We start from the raw sequence: 15,336 nt of genomic DNA on the forward strand, positions 1-15,336 counted from the left end.
CCAGATGATATTTTACAAGCTTTTGTTGAATATTATGAGGATCTTCTGGGGTCAAGTGCTGCTACTTCTCATTTCTATAAACACATTGTGCAGCAAGGTCAGACTCTTAATGAGAATGATTGGGAGGATATGTGTAGGATCCCTGTTGAAGCTGAAATCAAAGTTGCTTTGTTTGATATCCCTAATGATAAAAGCCCAGGCCCTGATGGATATACCAGCTGTTTTTTTAAGGCTAGCTGGAATATTGTTAAAAATGACATTTGCCATGCTATTCAGGATTTCTTCAGGCAGGGCAATTTATTGAAACAGATCAACAGTACTGTGCTCACTTTGATCCCTAAGACTGATAATCCTAAGTCTGTCAAGGAGTTCAGGCTTATTGCATGCTGTAACACCCTCTATAAAGTCATATCTAAGATCATTTGTGCTAGAATTAGTGGGTACCTGCCTATGCTCATTAACCCTGCTCAATGTGCCTTTATTAAAAGAAGAAGTATCTTGGGTAACATTTTGATTTGCCAGGACTTGGTCAGGCTTTATACTAGGAAGAGTGCTTCTGCCAGATGTTTAATGAAAGTGGATCTAAAGAAAGCCTATGACTCAATTGAATGGATCTTTGTGGAGCAGATGTTGGATGCTCTTAATTTCCCTCCCCATCTTATTAGGCTTATTATGCAGTGTATAAGCTCCCCCACCTATACCATCAATCTGAATGGGCAAACTCATGGGTATTTCCCTGGACGTAGAGGGCTAAGGCAAGGTGATCCTATGTCACCCTTGCTTTTTAATATTTGTATGGAGTACCTGAGTAGGCTCCTTGTGGTTGGCAGTGGTATTGGTGGCTTTCATTTCCACCCTCTATGCAAGCAGCTGAAGTTGACTCATCTGATGTTTGCAGATGATCTTCTTTTATTTTGCAAAGGAGATGTTAAATCAATTTGTATCATCATGGAAATGTTTAGGAGATTTTCAAGTGCCTCTGGTTTAACCATTAATTCAGAGAAGTCTGATTTCTATTGCAATGGCATGAAACCTGAACTGGTGAATAAGGTTCTGCTTGGCACTGGTTTTCAAAAAGGAGATTTGCCTTTCAAATACTTGGGGGTTAGAATTTCTCATAAAAGACTTAGCAAAATTGATTGTCATGTGTTGGTGGATAGGATGATTAGCAGAATTAAAGGGTGGAATAGTAGAAAGATTTCTTATTCTGGTAGGCTTGTCCTTGTAAAATTTGTACTGTCCACCATCCATAATTATTGGTCCCAAATCTTTGTCCTTCCTGTGGGGATAATGGACAGAATTCAAGCTTTGTGTAGAAATTTTCTCTGGGAAGGCAGTGATAAATACTCCAAAGCTCCATTGGTTGCGTGGTCACTTTTATGCAAGGCAAAGGATGCTGGTGGTTTGGGTTTGATTGACTGTAAGGTATGGAATGTGGCTGCCATTGGGAAGCTAGTCTGGTGGATTGCTACTAAACAAGATCATCTCTGGATCCGTTGGATTGATAATATTTACTTAAAAGGTTCTCCCTGGCTTTCCTATGAACCTACTAGTTACAGTTCCTGGGCATGGAGAAAGATTTGTGAGGTGAAAAATGCAATGAAGAATGGGTACATAAATGGCAAATGGAGAGGTGCAGATGATGCTTATACTATTGCAGATGGTTATCACTGGCTCCAACAAGGGATTCCCTTACAGGTTCCTTGGTTCAAGCTGGTTTGGAATAGATTTAATGTGCCTAAATGGTGTTTCACTATGTGGTTGCAGCAACAGAGTAGACTCCTCACTCTTGACAGGTTGAGTAAAATGGGGATTGCTGTGCCAGTAAATTGCTATATCTGTGGTGTGGCTCCTGAGACTCATGACCATCTTTTCAGGGAGTGTGCTTTTGCAGTTAAATGCTATGAGTTGATTGCCAGTTGGTTACAGGTGAGGATTGTGGACATTTTATGGTGGGAAACCCTTCTGAAAGTTAAGTGTAAGTCTATGCTAGCTAGGCAAATGGTGTGGGCTATTGTGGTAGGTGTGATCTATGGTATATGGAATTGCAGAAATATCAGCCGAATTGATGGTTATGTTCAGCAGCCTAGTCATTTAGTCCAGAGGGTTAAAGAAGACTGCAAAAGACGTTTATTAGGTGTGTTCCAAGGCGATATGAAGCAGGTTGATAGGAATTGGTGTGTGATGGTTGGCTTTAGATGAATATTTTGTTGTAATGGCTAATTTAATGTTGTAAGTAGCTATAAAAAACTGTGCTTCTAGCTGGTGTAATGGTGTCCTTTTTAGGGACTGTGCTATCAATATTACTAACATTCCACCAAAAAAAAAGATAATTGGTGTCATATAATAGTATAAGGGCTTGGTGGGCTTTATTCATTGTGATTGGGACTAGGACTCCTCGGAACCAACCTATCTAAACTAGTCGATGATTTGGACTCTGATTTTGTAGCTTGTCTCGACCTTGGAAAATGGGGGCTCGGTGGACTGTCATTGTGAGTGGGACTAGGGCCCTTAGGAACTAACTCATCCAAAGTAATCGGTGATTTGGACTCAGATTTAATGGCATGTCGCAAACTTAGGGAATGCGGGTTCGGTGGAATGTCATTGTGATCGGGACTAGGACCCTTATGAACTAACTCATCCAAACTAGTAGGGAAATGGGGGTTTGGTGGACTGTCATTGTGATCAGGACTAGGACCCTTAGGAACTAACCAATCCAAACTAGTAGAGGAATAAGGGGTTGGGGGACTCTCATTGTGATCGGGACTAGGGCCCTTTGGAACTAACCCATCTAAACTAGTAGAAGAATGAGGGCTTGGTGGATTGTCATTGTGATCTGAACTAAGACCCTTAGGAACTAACCCATCCAAACAAGTAGGGGAATGGGGACTTGGTGAATTGTCATTGTGATATGGACTAGGACCCTTTGGAACTAACCCATCCAAACTAGTAGGGGAATGAGGGCTTGTTGGACTGTCATTGTGATCAGGACTAGGGCCCTTAGGAACTAACCAATCCAAACTAATAGGGAAATTAGGGCTTGGTGGGCTATTATTGTGATCGGGACTAGGGCCCTTAGGAACTAACCCATCCAAACTAGTAGAGGAATGAGGGTTTGGTAGATTGTCATTGTGATCGGGACTAGGACCCTTAGGAACTAACTTATCCAAAATAGTAGGGGAAAGGAGGCTTTGTGGAGATTGAGGGCTTGGTGGACTGTCATTGTGATTGGGACTAGGGCTCTTTGGAATTAACCCATCCAAACTAGTAGGGGAATGAGGGCTTAGGGGATTGTTATTGTGATAGGACTAGGACCCTTTGGAACTAAACTATCCAAACAAGTAGGGGAAATGAGTTTTTGTGGAGAATAAGAGCCTTGTGGATTGTCATTGTGATCGAGACTAGGGCCCCTAGGAACTAACCAATCTATACTAATAAGGGAATGAGGGCTTGGTGGACTATTATTGTGATCGGTACTAGGGCCTTTTGGAACTAACCCATCCAAACGAGTAGGAGAACGAGAGTTTGGTGGATTGTCATTGTGATAGGGATTAGGACCCTTAGGAACTAACTCATCCAAACTAGTATGGGAAATGAGGCTTGGTGGAGAATGAGAGGTTTGTGGGCTGTCGTTGTGATCGGGACTAGAACCCATAGAAACTAACTCATTCGAACTAAATGATGAAATTAATCTCGGGCGGATTGGTGCTAACTAGTATACCAAACGCACGGTGATTTCTTGCATGTCCGCCTACAAAGAGGAAGGCTAAACAACCCATAAGTAGCACCAATCTTAGAATAGTCATTTTAGAAAATTTTAATTTTGTCATATATTCAATGTGTTAATACAAGATTTGGAGTCAATAACTAGAAAAAAAAATGTGTGTATATATACATAATATAGGTTTAGGAGCTTTGGTTCATTTAAAGTGTGCAATACGAAGGATATTATAAGATTCGGTAAATAATGCCTTAAAATCAACTTTCATAGAATTATAGAATCAATATAAATAAAAATGCCTAATTTAATTTTTATATCCACCATGGTATTTTTATATTTGCTTCATATTAATTACTTTCCACAAAATCACAAATAATCCAAACAATTATACTATGTAATTGCCGCAATCACTATATGTTGGTTACTTGCTTAAACATACAGGCTCAGAACAAAAAAATATCAAAGCAAAAAACTCAATATAGAGACAAACAATATCCTTCCTTACTTAGTATATTGTGTAACTATTTTAATAACTTACTTTATAATAACTTAAAATAAATCGTGCAAATGAGTATCAATATCCTTCCTTACTTAGTATACTGTGTAACTATTTTGTGAATCTAATACTTTATAAAGAAACGTCACATATCCTCGTAAAACTGTATAAGTTCTAGGCATCAAATTACTCCGTGTAATCGTATACTAGTTTACATCCCGCGTAATGTATGCTTGGTATATACAAGTTATTACTTTTTAGCATATTACCTATAAATTAAAGTGCCACTTCATTAGTTTTAAAATTTCAACTCGATATACTTTATTTTGAGAAAAAAAATTGATTTGCAAAACTAAAAAGGCAAGTTGACTAGTTGAGTAATGTCAGAAAATTTTAGAACTTGCATTATGTTTATTGATTGTTTATAAACACCTATAAGATCTAGAGCCTTTGGATATGTTAGAACTTGCATTATGTTGATGGGTTGAGGGTGTAACACCCCACGTTAATTGAAGAGGTCCAGTGATAGGCTTAAATGACTAGTGCTTAAAGGGATTGAAAGTACTACTCATATCAACAAAGTGTACTTTCTTTTATGGTCATCCATGCGAAAGAACTCCAAAGTTAAGCGTGCTTGGCTGGGAGTAGTCTTAGGATGGGTGACCTCATGGGAAGATTCCTAGGATGCGCATGAGTGAGGACAAAATGCGCTATAAAGGACCTGTGTTGATCTGTGGGCCATGTACACAGCCTGGTGAGCTATCATAAGTAACCGCTCCCGACCCGGTTTGGGCCGGGGTGTTACAAGTGGTATCAGAGCAACCCTGCGACCGTGTGATGATGGGAGACGGTTGTTATACGCTTCTGGAGGCAGTTGTTATACGCTCCATTGTTATCATTCACCTAGCGGGGGAGGATTCTGGGTTAGCGGTTATGCTCCCAGGCGCAACGAGGACGTTGCGTTCTTCTAGTGGGGGTGATTGTAACACCCCACGTTAATTGAAGAGGTCCAGTGATAGGCTTAAATGACTAGTGCTTAAAGGGATTGAAAGTACTACTCATATCAACAAAGTGCACTTTCTTTTATGGTCATCCATGCGAAAGAACTCCAAAGTTAAGCGTGCTTGGCTGGGAGTAGTCTTAGGATGGATGACCTCATGGGAAGATTCCTAGGATGCGCATGAGTGAGGACAAAATGCGCTATAAAGGACCTGTGTTGATCTGTGGGCCATGTACACAGCCTGGTGAGCTATCATAAGTAACCGCTCCCGACCCGGTTTGGGCCGGGGTGTTACAGAGCGGGTGTAAATGAAAGCTAACCCGACTTAGTTTAGGTAGGGTCGTTAGACAGAGAGACTCGAAACCATAATCTGATTAGGACCCTATATTGATTAAGTCTTGAGATAGTGGACCCCTTTATCATCCCATATGAACCCAAACACCATATTCCTTCTCCTACTTGATTACAACCCAGTTTCTCTAGTTACTGCTTTACTTTACATTTTCGTTATTGTTTGCTTTCGTTCATTAGTTTTGTGATACGAAATCCAAAACTTGTGATTTAAGCACCACTTTAAGTGGTTCATTTCATTGACACTCGTCCTTGAGGTTCGACCTCAACTTACATGTTATGTTAGTTTCTTGAGTTTATAAATATATGTTTGGTCGTTGTTAATGACACGGTTTATCACTTTCTTATGTAAGTAAAGATTTAAGTCGAATTTTGCATGATTGTTCATAATTGAGATTATAATAATGCTTCAAGAAAAACAAATATACGGAGTATTAATCAAAGTCGTACCAAATCATGCATTTTTATTAAGCCAATACATAATTAGAACTACAAGATATGAAGATGAACTTATACGGAGTACAAAGTATACATATCGCTAAAAAATGACTAGTTTATTTATTACTAACATATATGGGGTAACTTGTAAAATAACTCCATATTAATGCCTTTGGTGAAGATGGGCCAGTTGGTTCGCCATTGTGATCGTGACGATCTTTAGGATCAAATAAATTTGTATAGGATAATGGTGTCATATAATAGTATAAGAGCTTGGTGGGCTTTATTCATTGTGATTGGGACTAGGACTCCTAGGAACCAACCTATCTAAACTAGTCGATGATTTGGACTCTGATTTTGTAGCTTGTCTCGACCTTGGAAAATGGGGGCTCGGTGGACTGTCATTGTGAGTGGGACTAGGGCCCTTAGGAACTAACTCATCCAAAGTAATCGGTGATTTGGACTCAGATTTAATGGCATGTCGCAAACTTAGGGAATGCGGGTTCGGTGGAATGTCATTGTGATCGGGACTAGGACCCTTATGAACTAACTCATCCAAACTAGTAGGGAAATGGGGGTTTGGTGGACTGTCATTGTGATCAGGACTAAGACCCTTAGGAACTAACCAATCCAAACTAGTAGAGGAATAAGGGGTTGGTGGACTCTCATTGTGATCGGGACTAGGGCCCTTTGGAACTAACCCATCTAAACTAGTAGAAGAATGAGGGCTTGGTGGATTGTCATTGTGATCTGAACTAAGACCCTTAGGAACTAACCCATCCAAACAAGTAGGGGAATGGGGACTTGGTGAATTGTCATTGTGATATGGACTGGGACCCTTTGGAACTAACCCATCCAAACTAGTAGGGGAATGAAGGCTTGTTTGACTGTCATTGTGATCAGGACTAGGGCCCTTTGGAACTAACCAATCCAAACTAATAGGGAAATTAGGGCTTGGTGGGCTATTATTGTGATCGGGACTAGGGCCCTTAGGAACTAACCCATCCAAACTAGTAGGGGAATGAGGGTTTGGTAGATTGTCATTGTGATCGGACTAGGACCCTTAGGAACTAACTTATCCAAAATAGTAGGGGAAATGAGGCTTTGTGGAGATTGAGGGCTTGGTGGACTGTCATTGTGATTGGGACTAGGGCTCTTTGGAATTAACCCATCCAAACTAGTAGGGGAATGAGGGCTTGGGGGATTGTTATTGTGATCAGGACTAGGACCCTTTGGAACTAAACTATCCAAACAAGTAGGGGAAATGGGTTTTGGTGGAGAATAAGAGCCTTGTGGATTGTCATTGTGATCGAGACTAGGGCCCCTAGGAACTAACCAATCTATACTAATAAGGGAATGAGGGCTTGGTGGACTATTATTGTGATCGGGACTAGGGCCTTTTGGAACTAACCCATCCAAACGAGTAGGAGAACGAGAGTTTGGTGGATTGTCATTGTGATAGGGACTAGGACCCTTAGGAACTAACTCATCCAAACTAGTATGGGAAATGGGGCTTGGTGGAGAATGAGAGGTTTGTGGGCTGTCGTTGTGATCGGGACTAGAACCCATAGAAACTAACTCATTCGAACTAAATGATGAAATTAATCTCGGCGGATTGGTGCTAACTAGTATACCAAACGCACGGTGATTTCTTGCATGTCCGCCTACAAAGAGGAAGGCTAAACAACCCATAAGTAGCACCAATCTTAGAATAGTCATTTTAGAAAATTTTAATTTTGTCATATATTCAATGTGTTAATACAAGATTTGGAGTCAATAACTAGAAAAAAAAGTGTGTATATATACATAATATAGGTTTAGGAGCTTTGGTTCATTTAAAGTGTGCAATACGAAGGATATTATAAGATTCGGTAAATAATGCCTTAAAATCAACTTTCATAGAATTATAGAATCAATATAAATAAAAATGCCTAATTTAATTTTTATATCCACCATGGTATTTTTATATTTGCTTCATATTAATTACTTTCCACAAAATCACAAATAATCCAAACAATTATACTATGTAATTGCCGCAATCACTATATGTTGGTTACTTGCTTAAACATACAGGCTCAGAACAAAAAAATATCAAAGCAAAAAACTCAATATAGAGACAAACAATATCCTTCCTTACTTAGTATATTGTGTAACTATTTTAATAACTTACTTTATAATAACTTAAAATAAATCGTGCAAATGAGTATCAATATCCTTCCTTACTTAGTATACTGTGTAGCTATTTTGTGAATCTAATACTTTATAAAGAAACGTTACATATCCTCGTAAAACTGTATAAGTTCTAGGCATCAAATTACTCGTGTAATCGTATACTTGTTTACATCCCGCGTAATGTATGCTTGGTATATACAAGTTATTACTTTTTAGCATATTACCTATAAATTAAAGTGCCACTTCATTAGTTTTAAAATTTCAACTCGATATACTTTATTTTGAGAAAAAAAATTGATTTGCAAAACTAAAAAGGCAACTTGAGTAATGTGAGAAATTGTTAGAACTTGCATTATATTTTATTGATTGTTTATAAACACCTATAAAAATTGATCTGCAAAAATAATAAGGCAAGTTGAGTAATGTCAGAAAATATTTGTTTTTAATTAAGCTAGGTATAACAACAATTTATAATTCTGTTTTATATGGAGTAATATGCATTAAATCATTCTGGTATAGTAGCACCAAATAAAAGATTTAGCAATTTGTAACTTATGTGTTTATACCAATTTTATTTTAATTGAATTAGAAAATTATAGTTTAGAGTTTAATAAAAAAAATTATAGTTTTATGAAAAGATTTTATGTTAATGAAAAGATAAAGCATAATTAAAGAAAAAACTAATTTTATTTGTTGCGTTATTTAAAGGAGTGTGCATTTTACAAAGAAAATATTTCAACTTTTTTATTCTCTTGGTATATTGAGAATGATATTAATAAGAACTGCTTTTTTGAACTTATGTGTTATATAAATTACTCTTACTTAAGGAGAAGTGACTTTAACTAATGACCAAAAAAAAAAAAATGGAAGCAAGTAAATACGGATAAGGATGGCAATTGATCGGGGGTTGATCGGATCTTGCGAGATCCAACCCGATTCACGTACTTATTGGATCCATATAAAACTCAATCCATATCCAAAATTTTAAAATCCATACCCGATCCATTATATTTTTTTTCCAAATTCATACCCGATCCACCATATAATCCAAGACCTGATCTAAAATTTCATTTGACTATATAAAAAGTTCTATACTAGTTTAGATCCCCCGCAATTAGTGCACGGTATTTATAGTGTTTTTTTTCATGCTAAACTAACACCTCACTAATTTTTCATATTTCATATCAATATATTTTGATATGAGGAAAAGAATTGAACTATAAAATTATTCAAAAAAATTGAGTAAAATTGAACTGTAAAATAATAATGGTACCTCATTACTACTTTGTTTCCAGCAAAAAAAATTTAAAACTGGAAATTAATCTAAGAGAATTGAGTAATGTGCTAAAATGTATTTTTTTTAAAACTATTTTTTATATCACAAAGTTAATGATTCCAATTTTTTTTGTTATGAAATGAATCAAAACGATTTATAGTCTTGTTTATACATAATATGAATAGTATTAGTCAAGTCATTCTCAAATAATAATATCAATAAAAGATTTAATAGTTTATGGTTTTATATTATTTATACTTTAGTTAAAATATTATAGTTTGTGAAAATTATATAATTTGATTTAAAGATTAATTTTAATGAAAATAATTATATAATGAAATACATTATAATTATTACTTTCCTTATTAATTAAATACAATTAAATTACCAATAGATCCTTATTTAAAAAGAAAACACTTTTTAGAGGAAAAATTTGTGAGTTCACCTCTTCTTTTAGTAGATAAGAGATTATGTGACAAAATTGAAATTTTAAGTTTAATAAAGTCTAAATTTTCAAAATATATGATTGGATCGGGTTCGCGTATGAATGGATCTGGTTTGAATATAATTCGGGTTTTCCAATAGTGGATTTGTATACGAGTATTTAAATAGTGGATTAGATATGGGTATTAAAAGGTTAGGTTTGGACCGAATTTTTTTCATTTGGGTCGGATCGGTTTCGGTTCTGTCTGGGTCACAATTATCATCCCTAACTACGGAGTACATAATAATGAAGGACAATTTGGGGAATATCAAAGCTCTCAACCATCCTCCTTTTACAGAAGGAGATAAGGAGAAGAAGCACCAAATCATATATCATATATCATATATTATATATCATATATCATATATTAAAGATTATTCCTTCTAATTTGTTTATTGAAGGGCCAAAAGTGGGTTCAATCATTCCTCAAGATCAGAATATATCCGTTTAGAAGATTGTAGATCACCCATTTGTAGTCCAAGATACACGTAAATAATAAATTATAATAATATATCCGTTTAGGTTAGGTTGCAGAAAAATAGGTTAAGTGGTACAATTCCCGACGGATTTTTGAGCGCGACCATGACAAGTATCATCGACTTAAGTGACAACAACTTGAGGGGTGAACTTCCATTGGTGATGTCGGGAAAGACGCTTGAAAACCTTAATTTGTCAAACAACACTCTCACGAAAAACATTCCTCCCTCGGTTCAACATTTTGACAAACTGCCGAAACTGTGTCTACAAGGAAATAATTTATCAGGAAACATCCCTGATAAGTTATTTAATATGCAATTCCTATCGGTAATCGACTAATTAAGTCGAAACAACTTAAGTGGGGAGATCCCAAAATCAGTTGGAAATGCTAATTTACGTACATGAGTTTCAGCAGCAATAGTCTAGGTGGAGAATTACCTGCTGGAATTGCAAAACTCCAGAATTCCTACTGAAATGGAGTCAATGAGCAGCTTGGTGGACATTGACCTTTCCTACAACAATTTGTCAGGACAAATTACATCAGGAGGGCAGTTTGCCATATTCAGTCTGGATGCGTTTGTTGGTAATCCGAATCTATGCTCTGCATTTGATCAGTCCACTTGTCCATCATCACAATCCTACTCACTATTGCCTTCTCGACATGGGTTCGAGACGCTTCTCGTATATGTTATCTGCTTTCTTTACTCAACTGATTATGTATCTTATTAGCTGTCTTTGTCCGAAACTTCTAATTGGTTTACCAAACGCACGGTGATTTCGTGCATGTCCGCCTGCAAAGAGGAAGGCTAAACAATTCATAAGTATCACCAATCTTAGAATAGTCATTTGAGGGAAGTTTAATTTAGTCATATATTGTAACAACCTCGTTTATTTAGGAGACTTTAGCAAGACATTCACAAATAAATAGGACCGTTACCATCTCGGGAAGTGAATAATAAAGTAAAATAAACCAAAATACTTTTAGATAAAATTTAGCGATTTCATGTTTATTTTTTTGGTGGAATGTGAAAACTTGTATTAGTGAAACAATGAAGTTCAACACCATACAACCACTAATAGCCAAAAGGCTACTAAACTAAAACTTAATATAAAATAAAATATAACTCTTGACGGAAATAATTAAAGTGATTAATAAAACTAAATGGTCTAAACTTCTAGGTAAACTGGCTAAGTCTTCACGCATCCCCTTAAGCTCTCAAGTCAGCTAACTCAAGTACCTGTCAAATCTGCTCCTCATTTATGATTTATCACAGGTGTTTGTTTGGGCTAAAAATAGCACAATAAAGAAGGCCCACTTAATAAAATAAAAGGCTATGGGAGGAGTGATAAGGAGGAAGGAAGCCCGCGGTTGAAGAACGGGAAAACGGGCTAAAGGAAGATCAGGAGCCCATCGTAGAAGACGTCCGGATTAAGGAAAGAGAAGTCAGGGAGAAGTCAGGGAGAACGGGGAGAATTGGGAAAGGCGGCCAAATATGGAAAGAGTTCTTATGGAAATTATATTCCCTTTCCATATTCGAAGTAGGACATATCTAGGGTTCTTACCCTATAAATAGCCAAGGAGACAAATCAAGAAGGACATTCATTCGCAGATCCACATTCAAGAACAAATCAGCACCACGACATTAACATATTATTATACTCAAATATACATTCGTCCAAGATCTTGCAGGCCTGACGCCAAGGGCCAACGGGATTAGCTTTGTGCCACAATTGTAATCATCCTCCTATTCAAATAGTGCAATATTTGGCAGGGTACCGTCCCTCCCGCGGTTGTTCCCACATTGGGTTTTTCGCGTCACCAAATCTCACGTGTCAATTTACATTACGTACTTATTTTCCTATTTACTTATCAACCAACGATAAGACCGCATTAACCCTAATCAATCATCTTGGTAAAAAATACTTAAACAGTGTTCACGAATACACTGTCAACCACGAGGTTGAGTAGGATAACAATCTCAAGATAGATAATATAAATAGTATAAAGATTCAAACACAAATGCCAAATCAACTATTCTCATAATTCAGCCCTCAACCTCCCGTTGAGTCACAATTCAGCCCTCAACCCCCAGTTGAGTAGACACACCAGAGACAGGTCTACAGAATCAGCCTGGGACCTTGCACCACCACAAAGGTATTAAACGGTGTCTGCCAGTAAGTTTATAATACATCACCCGAAGGTGTGGACATGGCCCACCTGCAGGTCCGGTTCGATCTGTGGACGCGCAACGGTCTTTTTGAAAGCCACGCTCGGCGGCGTAAAAATGCTTTCGACCGGATCGTTTAGATCGGTCGGTTTCGTCTCGGTAAGGGTCGAAACGATTAGAGATGTTCGGAGTCGCCACCAAGCATTTGTGGGATGCTTGGAACCCATTCGAAATCCACTTTATACCTCGGTCAAATCGAAGCACAAAGCAGCGTTTGACATAGGTACTAAAGATAAGGAAATCGTCCCTCTTTAGCATCCTATCTCTAGAATGACTCTCGTACGCCCTGGATAAGGTCGTCCACTATCCAAAGTTTCTGAGTAAGAGGTGAAGGTACGTATTGGGAAACCCTTTAATCAGACACCCAATCCCGCCCGCGGTAGCGACCTCTACTGATCGATCTTGGTTGGTTGAATGCAAAAGTTGATAAAACGGTTTAAATGCATGAATGCGCATCCAATAATTTAAACCTAACATGTGAGAGCTTTCTAAGTCGGTTGATTTAATCCAAGTATCAAGTATAATATGTCGAGTTGGATTTATGGTTGATTTGCAAGCAAGACGGAAATTAAACATCCATTTACCGTATTAGGTTTATGGTGCATAACGTGATCCATTTGTCTTAGTAAAGCATTTTGCAAATATGATTTTGAATGAGCAAATAGTCATCTGATCCATCCTATATCCGGGCTAACCGGAGTCGGAGTCGTCCTGGACTAATGCTGGAAGGGGAACAGACCCTACACCAGGCAGCCATATGAGGCGCGAGCCTGTTGGCGATGCAAAGAGGGTCTCCCCAGGTTTTGAAAATGAGAATTGAAAGGCCTGTTTTAGGTGCGGGTCAACCTACAGTGATATGCCGTATTCTGACCTTTTGAAAAACGTTTATAAAACGTATTGAAAAGTGGGTATTTGACCCTATTTGTTGATTTGAGGAACGAATGATCATCATTATTTTGATAATATTCGGTGTCGGGTTCGACTTTGACAAACTTGACATGAATAGTTTTGAAAATAATTATGAACTAATTGTTTTAAGTTCATTTGAATGTAATTAGTCGATATTCGTCATCGTACCCGGGTTAAAATCCGGCATGGTATGTAGAACCAAGGATGACTTTGTGTTGGTGACTAATATGCTTGTTTTGAAGATGTAAAGAAATGATGAAAGGCTTTAAAATACCTCCCAAAAATAAAATAAAAGGTTTTAAAATACCTTTTAAATGTTATTAACCAAATATTATCACCGAAACACGGATTTAACCGTCATGGTATGAGGAACCAAGGGTGAAAAATGTTTTATGGTTAAAACAAATGAAATAAAAAAAGGTTTAGAAATATTTGAAATAATAAAAACCGGTTGTAAATATGAAAATGAATTAAAGGTAAATGACGAGAACAAACACGGTTGATTTCTGACCTGGACACCCCATTGAGGCGCGGGCAAACCGGCGAACCAAGGGGCTTCTGTCTCAGGCCGAAAATCAGTTTTGGCTCGTTTATTCCATGTTTTGGTTCATGTTATGCATGTTTTAGCATGTTATAGTCATGAAACAAATGAAGACATGATAAAAGAAGAATTTTTACACCCTCATACTTACATGTTTGGTTATGGCGAGTGACCGACGTAAGTGTAACAACTCGTTTGGTCGGAAAAAACTCGGTTTAAAACCGTTTTGGTAAATAAAAAGAGTGTTTTAAGATTAGTGACGGTGTAGTGGTCGAAGTGGTCGGTCAAGTGATTTAATGCACGATGACGGTACCAAACAATGTGTAAGGCTTGTATTTACGATTGGTAGGTCGTAAATACGCGTCAGATTGTGACTTAAGAAGTCGAGTCGAGAATTTTAAGGGAGAAAAGAGGGGGCGGACACTCGCGTCAGTTCTCAAATGGGGGCATTTGAGGGGTATTTATAGGAAAATGAGTGGTTGTGTGAGTTTTGAGCGACCTGGCCACCCGGGCTGCTCAAAGAGGCGCGAGCCACGTCGCGGTTCTTCGAGTTGTCTTGTCGCTTTCACACAAGAGCAATCATGATTTGTTCTATCCTAGGATTTGTAGTCATATGTTTGGTACTTGACCATTCATAAATCCGGGAAATCTTAGCATAGAAAGTTTGAAATGGTTTGTTTTTTGTGGTTGACTCGGTTTGACTCGTTGTTGGAGTCGGGATTTGAATTTTTGAGTCGGTTTTTGGTCCGGTGTCGGTTTTGACTCTAGTTAGTGTCATTGCGACCCCGTCGTCGTGCATTAAACACTTTTTGAAATATTTTGAAATGTTTTATTTTCGAAATCGTTTTAAGTTTTCCGACGTAAAGTTGTACACAAACTGTCGATCAAACGCCGCGATTCCAAAGCATGTTATAGTCCGATAATCATCGGGTGTTTGTTGGAGTCTCAGCAGATACTGGGTATCTATAGAAGGCTCTTACCATGATATGTACCTCAACCAGTAAGTTTATATCACATCACCCGAAGGCTCTTACCATAATGTCAGCCAGGCTAAACCTGATATCCAACCCATTATCAAACCAACAGTAGCAACAACAATGGCTACCTGCCACACTGTCTCAGAAGTAACCAATAAAACATCTTGTAATCACATTAGGCAATATATGCAATAATCTAATAATCCAAATAATTCAATCCACAACATCCAATTAAATGACAAGATACACAAATAATAAGTCTAGTA

The sequence above is a fragment of the Silene latifolia genome, chromosome 8 (genome assembly GCF_048544455.1).
Source record: "Silene latifolia isolate original U9 population chromosome 8, ASM4854445v1, whole genome shotgun sequence".
NCBI classification, from domain to species: domain Eukaryota; kingdom Viridiplantae; phylum Streptophyta; class Magnoliopsida; order Caryophyllales; family Caryophyllaceae; genus Silene; species Silene latifolia.